At 31.4% G+C, this 8,988-nt stretch overlaps 1 long non-coding RNA gene across 1 annotated transcript in view; it reads left to right on the forward strand.

Moving 5' to 3' along the window:
* LOC146533166 (uncharacterized) overlaps nucleotides 1-4,317 on the forward strand; it is a 55,269-nt gene extending 50,952 nt beyond the window's left edge. The window contains exon 5 of the long non-coding RNA XR_014878651.1: nucleotides 4,181-4,317. This is a non-coding gene — a long non-coding RNA (uncharacterized LOC146533166). The remainder of the gene's footprint in view (nucleotides 1-4,180) is intronic.
* Nucleotides 4,318-8,988: the final 4,671 nt, after the last annotated feature.

Consider the following 8,988-nt stretch of genomic DNA (forward strand, 5'->3'; position numbering starts at 1 on the left):
GCTTCCAAGACAATATATAATGCAGTCGATCGATGTTCTCCGTTTCTTTCACCTAGCCTTCGCTACTTTCATCTTTAAAAGTTTATTTTCTTGTCAAATAAACATTTAAAATGATGTGGATTATTGGTTTTAAGCCATGGACAAGTGATTTATACCCAAAATAGTTAATTGTTAAATCTGACTCTGCCCACAAATTATTTTTTATAAAATTCATAATATTAAAAATGATAATAATAATATTAAAATTGTCATGTTGTAGTTCTTAATCAATGAATTTTAGATAATATTGAATGGTTATTAATTATCACAAGTTCTAAATTATTCTAGATAACTCTCTGTATAACTCTTCTAGATCATTGTTATCTCATTTTATTTATCTCACATAAAGCAGGGTACGCTAGAGGAACCTCTTGCCCACGACATTCTACTCTACGCTCTCCGCCCAATCACACTGTATACAGTGGTGAAACTCAACGCCGACCACCTTAAATCACACAACAAATATATAACACACAAAAAAACAACAAGAAACAATGTTATTGAATCGGTAGATAGTTTCATCATGATTGTATTAAAAACCAAGGCTCAGCCGCGAAAACTGGCACAAGGCAGCAGTCGGTCGGTCGGTATCACTTGTTTCATACAATGATTACGCGTCAATTCCAATTAGTTTTTCACCTTATCACGCGCGCACCATCTATAATCATTTATGCTAATTATTATCATAGTCAGGTCGTAAACCTTTCAAGTTGCATAATATTCATATATTGTTGCTTTTTTTGTACGGTGCCTTGTAATCCGCTTGGTTTCTTTATTTTTCACTTTTTTAATAGAATATATTCTTTTATTATTTTTTAGAATTATGTTGGTATATTTTCATTTCTTCGCTCTAGCATCAAGGCCAAAGCCCGGCGCTGAGTTCCGCCATTCAACACGCAATGACTCGTAATATTCGGTGGAATTGGTAGGGAACGTAGTGTGTTAACACTAGTTTTCCTCTGCTTGCCATTCTGCGTGCGGGATACATCGTGTAGCTGATATTGTTTTTTATTTACTTGTTGTAATTATGTAAATATTTTTTTCAGCGGATATATTTAATATACAAGAGATTGATTTTTTTTCAACATATTTAAACAGGATGCCCGATGGCTATACATAAGTAGTTTACAACGCCCACGTCGTTTCTCCATACTTGATTAATGACATTATCGCTACGACACGGTGAACTCCGGTCAGACCGTTAGCTACTACTAGAAATCATGTTATAATGAAATTTATAATATCAAATTATGCCTTTAATATTTTCTTCTATATTAACATACCCAAGCGAACTTTTTAAGGAAATTAAAACATCCAAAATGCCGAAAATATCTAATGTTACATCTAATTTTGTTGATTTTTTCGTTCATATTTTAAAACTGCGTCATCACGTTTTCCCCAACTTGAGTTGAGTGAAACTCTAACTAGATAGTTTTTATCTAAAGCCGTTTTTAACTTAATGCCTGCATCTCGAGTTAAACTAAAACTTTCAGGATGCTATCATTGCAGTCGTGAAACTCACTCCGCGCTGAAAGAACTAAATAGTCTATTAATATTAAGCAGACTTCTTTTGTGCTTCTTTCGCTAAAAATATAATTTACTTCTAAATCTAGTAATATACAATGTAAAATAACTCTGTAAACATTTTTGAAGAACGTCAGTAGAAACTACTGTAATTTGAGTTAGAAAACTCCTACGAACTATATGTCAGGCGTAATAGGTATCTTACGTGTAGAGCTGGCAACAAAGTACTTTGACCTCTTTTATTGCATTGCAACATTAACTTGTCGCGCTCGCCGGGCTTCGAACCGATGCCATTGGACCGTTAATCCTCTCTACTCATCTACGAATACGTGTTCTATTATAAAACTATGTTTTTATTTTAACAGAATCGAATACAATGTTAGGTAAATGCTGAAAAAGTAACTGTTTTTACTTAAAGGCATTTAGGAAATGTATGATACGTTTTCGTATTGTAATAACTCGAAAAAAACAATAATACACTTTGTTATTACACTCTCTTTTTTCATTCACTCTTTGCTACCTTACAGATTGAACGGAGAATGAAGCTTGAGATATTTTGATTCGTATATTGCTGAGCGACGATGGGGCGACTTACTCGTATATGTGTTCTAACTATATTTTCTTTATATTTTGTATTATTTTATCAGCAAGGCAGGCAATAACACCATTCGAAATTACCACAAATTACTTAGAATCTACCACAGAGTGCTGATAGAGCTATCAGTTATTACAAACGTTTTCACGTACAATATCTTCTGTCCTTTTCGTACGTTTTTAAATATTTATTATTTTAATTGATCATTCTCCTAAATGAGGAGGTTATTTGAAATATTGATTCATTATAAACAAGATGAATTGATCGGTACTCAAAGCGGTAAGCAAGTCTTGATGACCGATTTATTGACTACATCTACAATTAAGCCTGATGAATAACTAAGTAGTACTAGTGACGATTAATTAATAACCTTTTATAACTTGTTTTTCTTAATAATCATACGTTTTAAAATAACTTTATCTAATTAGTATAATTATTCTTCAAGTTTCTTGAATGTTATTATAACAGTTTTGTTCCTAATTGTATTCAAACAAATAAATTATCTATATAATAATCTACAGTCACCATTAGGTTCGTTTGCTTACGTAACAGGAATATACGAAAATGTAACTGTGCATTAATTTCACTCTTACATTTTTTTATCCCTATTCCAAGACAAGCGCTAGCGTGTCCAGCAAAGCTAGAAAGCTGGAAACGCGCAATGTATTTTTTCTTTACGTATTTTAAGTTATTAGCCCTTTTCTTATTTCTTTGCAAAATGTAATGATATCCCTCAAAAACATTAATATGAAGTGAGAGCCAGAATTGTATCCTGAGTGAACACAAAACTCAACCAACACCCATATATATCACCTATTCTTTTGTTTTTAAAATCGAGAATAGCGCATTACTTAGCATTTAACTGGGCTCTCATTTCACATGTATGTTTTTGATGGATACTATAGTAAAATAAATAATGTCGTTCTGAACAAACAAAACTTAATCCTAACGTAAAGTGGCTATTGTATAAATTGGAAGAGATACGTAGGTTATCTAGTTTGTGATTTACGTTTGTTTTATTTATTCGTCGCTCCTGCGCCTCGCCGCTAGCCCGCCAGCGCTTACGTCACACTCATGAAATATGTTATTTATTCATATCAGAACGACTACGCGAGAACATTGTAACGTGACAAATTCATAAACGCTGAAAACATCTAAATATTTTTCAGTACATATTTGAGTGGATATGAAAACTGTTTTATAACTTTAGTAATATTTTAAAGTGTCACTCGCGTACCTACACTTTGAATTATGTTAACATGTTCAAGTTTTGTATAATAAAAATAAACGTAGACGGATTTGAATTTCGAGTGTGAACTTTGAATCCTGCTACGTTTAAATTTAAATACGAAATTTCATTATGAGCGTTGAAACTTTGGCAGGTTTAACTCTTTAATACTAAAAACTAATTAGTGGACCAAAATGTATGAGATTCCCACTTAATTGGATTAGGTGGGATTTATAAAACGTTATTTTCATTTGGGTCAAATATACTTTGTTATATCTTATCTCAAATAAAACATTTACCAATAACCTTTTGATAAAAGTATAATATGTGATCGATTAATTACGTAAGTTTTATTTACCCGCCCGCTTTACGTAAACGCTTACGTAAATATCATTAAATACAAACAATGTTGGTTTGAGGTTGTTTCTCCATATGAAGCCTGTGAATTCTTCGAAATATTTAATTTACATTTAATATGTTAAATGTACGAATATTATTTATTTAATAAATTATTACCGTTTCGTTTATATTCAATTGAAATAAATTCTTGTATAAATATTGAAAATATTTTTCTTTCATACCTTTGGTGTGGTTTCAATAAAATAGATTACTGATATGATATTTATTAATTGAAGATAATTGTGCTTAAAGTTTCATTTTTTTCAATATTGACATATCGCACCTCTATTTTTATTGTTATTTTATTTTCACGACCCGTTATATATCACAGGGCTATTTTCTCCACCTTGTAAAGCAGCGATTTGTTATATGATATTGGTTATTGTTGGTTCCAGGACACGTGCAGGTCATCCGGGGCGGGCTGCTGCGCGCCCGTGCCTTGTCGCGCGTGCGATGCGGAGCGGTCGCCGCCCGCGCCCACGCCAGCTCACGCCCGCCGGCCCAGCGCTCGCGACACGTCGGTATACTGTGAAGGTTCGCATTTATCTAACTATAATTGTTAATAAAAAATAATGGGGAAGGCAGAGAGAATTAAGTTTTATGACACTTCGCTTTCCGCTGTTGACCTTTATTTAATCCTTAAAGTAATTAATGTGGATATATTAAAACGTAGTGCATCTATAATAGACGATAAAGCCATCTTTAGCATAGAATATATGAAGTTTAATGTAATTTAATATGTAAGTTTGTAATTTTCTATTGTTAATAGGAATAAGTGTTTTATCTTTGACATAAACGTAAAAGTTATAGCGTGTAGTTTGCTCCCAATAAATTTACGACTATGTTCACTGTTTTAATACTTTCATATATCATATTTGGAACTTTCATGCTATATCTCAATTACGATTTGCAGAGAAGTTTCATATTTTATTTTTACTTTAAAAGTATATTAATATATTATTTATTCATGGTACGCATGTAAATAACTCTTATTAATATGTTGGTTATAATTATAAGCAAACATAATTTAATTAGCTAAACAAAACAGTAGCTAATAATCTATTAAAAAAAATACTATTGTCAAAATATAAGATTAATTTAAGCCCGAGTCACATTTTTAAAAGGTTTCTTTGACGGTATTATACTATTTTATTGCTTAAATCGTATTAAAATCTAAGGAATTCCAATATTTTTAGTAATATTTATTAATCTTTTTAAGAAACAAATGATCTTTTCTAGAAGTACATTTGAAAAAGAACACTTATTTATAGTTTTGTTAATAGCTTTATCATTTAAGCTAAAGACTTTATTCAAAATTTATTCAAGAAAAGAAGCAGCGGTAATTAAGAATACAAAGACATCTTAATCCATTCGTTGTTACTTTAAAGTTGTTTTTTATTTAAGTAATACTTAACATAATAATGTAATTAGTATTTTTTTTATTTTAAATAGATACTTAGTTAATTACTTTAGATTAATGCAATTTTATATTATATGTATTGTGTATAACGTGTATTATTTTTTTTATATAAATGTTTTAAGTATATTTTTCCATTCTTCTGTTCATTTGTTAATATTTTATTACTTTTTTCTATAGTTAAGTAATATGTACTATATATAATATTTTATAGCATTAATTAGTATAGTAAATCTTGTACATCTGCAGACACAAACGGTCCTAAACACATCTGCCACGTCATATATCTGAAGATGTTAACAGACCTTCATTAGCTATAATTTTTATGAGGACATTATCGTAAATAACTTTTAGTGGTGTATGCATATTTTATTCCACTTATTCAATTTTTTTTAAATACCATTAATAATCAATATACATATAATAAGAACTCGATACCAATGTCTTATTTGGGCTTAAAGAATATAAAAATCCAGTTTTTATTCAAATTAACCACTCGATTGCGTCAATCCTGCCCATATATGGCAGACCACTCACTGTTTTATGTTGCAATATTTAAAAAAATATTTTTATGTAAATAGTTTATGCAGTGGAACATTAAAAAAATATAAGTATATTGCCTATCCTTGAATATTATCATTTTTATTATATTTTATTTTAGATATGGATAATTATTGAATTTGTATTATTGAATAATACTTGAGACTTATTAATTTATATTAAACACCATTTAACGCTATCTGTCTATATGTAATAACCATTACTTTTAAAACTTATAAAAACTATTAAAAAAATAGACAATTCTTTCTTCATGAAAAGAAAAACTTTTATGTTATATTTGTATGGGAGACGCTCCCATAACCCAGTGTTAATTAAAATCTCGTGATGAAACGCGTCGCTAATTTGAGGGAATTATACACTTGAACTAGTTTTCCATGACAAATAATGGTAACATATATTAAATAGTCTAAGTGGGGCACATCCAAGTATTCCGAATACTAGGGCACTACAAACGGGCAGCTAGTTGTATAATGTTATATATGATGTGTATTTATTGTTACTTCTACAAAAATAATTGAAAATTAGTAAAAATGAATTATTATTTCAATATTGGTTATAGAATACAGAATTTTGTTGCAAAGTAAGTTCATAAACAGTCATATTGTAAGCAAAATTCGTTATTGCTTAGATAAGCAGCCATCTACCCTATGCAGGCGGGGAGATAAGACCCCTTTATATGGCGACGAAAAAACAAATTAAAGTTTGTGCAAAACAACCTTTACTTTTTATTAGATATACGCCGAAGTATATGTATTGTATGATGTTAATTTTGTGTTAGAAAAATATTTTTCAGTTAAAATACTATCTATTATTCATAGCAAGCAAGATCACTTTCAAGATCAATCTCAAGAGTTGAGAGCGGTTTATAAAAACGGGCCTAGTAAAATTTTGGTTTTATAAACACGTAGTGTGGCTGAAGTATTTATATTTATAAGTTAATCATATTGAAAGTAGAAAAATATAATAATTGCCACTCAAAGTGACAAAAAGCATTAAAAAGTTTAAAAATATAATACTTTTCCAAATAAAGCATTAAGGAGTAGCGCCGTGTAATTTATTTTGATGCGCTTAATTTATATTTCGCTTACAGTGATTTACGGCTCACTCCCTGCACCAACATCTCAAGTTTAATTAAATAATAATGAAGTGTCTTTTGTTCCTTATAAGTAAACATTTTTATAATTATTGTACAGAGAAAAAAACCGCTAATTGAGAATGCGTTTTCAATACAGAACAAGTGGCCGTACATTCCATTCAGACATTGCAAACAAATAGCATACCTTCCCACCGGTACGAATGCGCGTACGCATTTCTTTTTATTATTACTAAACTAAACAATACGGAGAATTCGGGATTTACGCGACCCCAAGCTACCTGGCGCCCCCTCCCCTCCCGCCGCTCCGCCTCTTAACCACCCCTGGAGTTGTAATGGCGTCATTCTACCCCCAACCCTCGAATATGCGCGTGCGACGCTTCGAAACTAACAACCAAAACTACAGAGTGACATATTTAAAATTTGTTTCTAATGTTAAATTATGAGGTAAAATAACTTTAGTATATTATGTTGTGTACAGTGACGTAGTGTGTAGTTAGTGTATTATAGTTGTGTTTGTTTGTGTGTGATTGTGTACAAAATGGATTTGTCTATACCTAGAGTTAAGTTTGAAGTCGAGGAGTATTTTGAAGAGGAGTTTGATCTCGACGACGTGTAAGTTTCAGAATCTTAATATTAGTCTCACTTGTTTACTATGAAAACAGTGTTTTTAAAACACTTATTTTTATATAACTGTTAAACCATTTAAATATTCTCAGCTAGACTGTCTTCCAATGTAACTTTTGTTAGAAATATGTAAAAATAATTTTAATTGGGTTATAGCACTCTGAAAAAGTTAGTCTTTTAGCATTAGCAACACAAGCAGGGTGACAGTGGCCCGAGGCTAGATTTTTAATTGGAGTTCGGACTCATTTAACTTTACATAAGTTATTAACGTCGGCCGATACCCGCCGAAGTGCAAATTGTTCGCGAAACTCGCAAACTTTTCACCGCTGGGATTATATGTTGACTCCGGGCGAGATTGGCCCGGGAATTGGGAGCGACACGGCTATGACAGAACTGTGTTGTGTGTATGTGTTATACTATACATATATTGTGTGCACTGGATATAGTACGTAGTGGTATAACCTAAGCTGGTGCGTATACGTTGAGGATTTAAGACCAAGACCTCCAGGTCTTGTTTTGATTGTGGTTTGCTTATAAGTCGGTAAAATTATATATATAGTATTGCTGATTTTATGCAAACATAAGATAATTGCATTTAAGTAAAAACAAGTTATATATGCCAATGTTAGCGGAAAGGAAATTGCGTCTCTACTCTCCTATAATTTTACAATAATGACTTTATATTGTACATATAACTATATAATTAACAAGTCAAATATTAACCTCAATTCCACTAGATCCTATAATCATAACGTCACTAACAGTTGATTCCCAACCGACTGACTGCATACTGGCATACCTTTATTGGTATGTCTAATTCGGCAAATCTTTGGCGGCCCCAAACAAAGCGTGCAGCTAATTAGATAGCATTCACGTCGCTCTCTTATCTAGAATTAATTGGAAATACCTAAATCAGTTTTCAGTACCTATTTGACAGATTTTTATATAATGTTTATTTTGAAATTAATTTCTTATTTGTTTTTCTATCATTTGTAATAGTTAGAAGTTATTCTTTACATTTTGTCAAATATCTGGAATAGTTAAGACAAAGATAATAGATACATACATTTTCGTGCAAAACTAAATATACGTTTTCGTTAAAATAAAGTTATAAAATCATTTCTATATTTAAACCGACGTTTCTTGTTTTACGGTCCACATTCAACTTTTTCCAGCGTCTAAATTCCTATAGTAAACTAAAGTTTAGTTGATAGACAATACTTAATATTCTGTACGGGACTAGAACGTGTACAATACAAGTAACATTAGATAATGGCGTACCTACTACCTACGAAACAATGGAGCCGTAGAACAATAACGTAACTGTACTCTGTACACTTTGGAGAAGTTGCCGCTGCGATCTCAAGGTAGGTACCGCCAGACGGATGGCTTATGTTAATTTTGTTTAGAGCCTCAATTGTCTATTGGAAAATTAGATTTTAGAGAGAATTTACGTTTTATTTACAACTTCCGTTACGACTCGCTGAATGCGTGACTGCCTTGCA

Source organism: Heliconius melpomene, chromosome 13 (assembly GCF_056956725.1).
Source record: "Heliconius melpomene rosina isolate 202511_hmr_F chromosome 13, ASM5695672v1, whole genome shotgun sequence".
NCBI classification, from domain to species: domain Eukaryota; kingdom Metazoa; phylum Arthropoda; class Insecta; order Lepidoptera; family Nymphalidae; genus Heliconius; species Heliconius melpomene.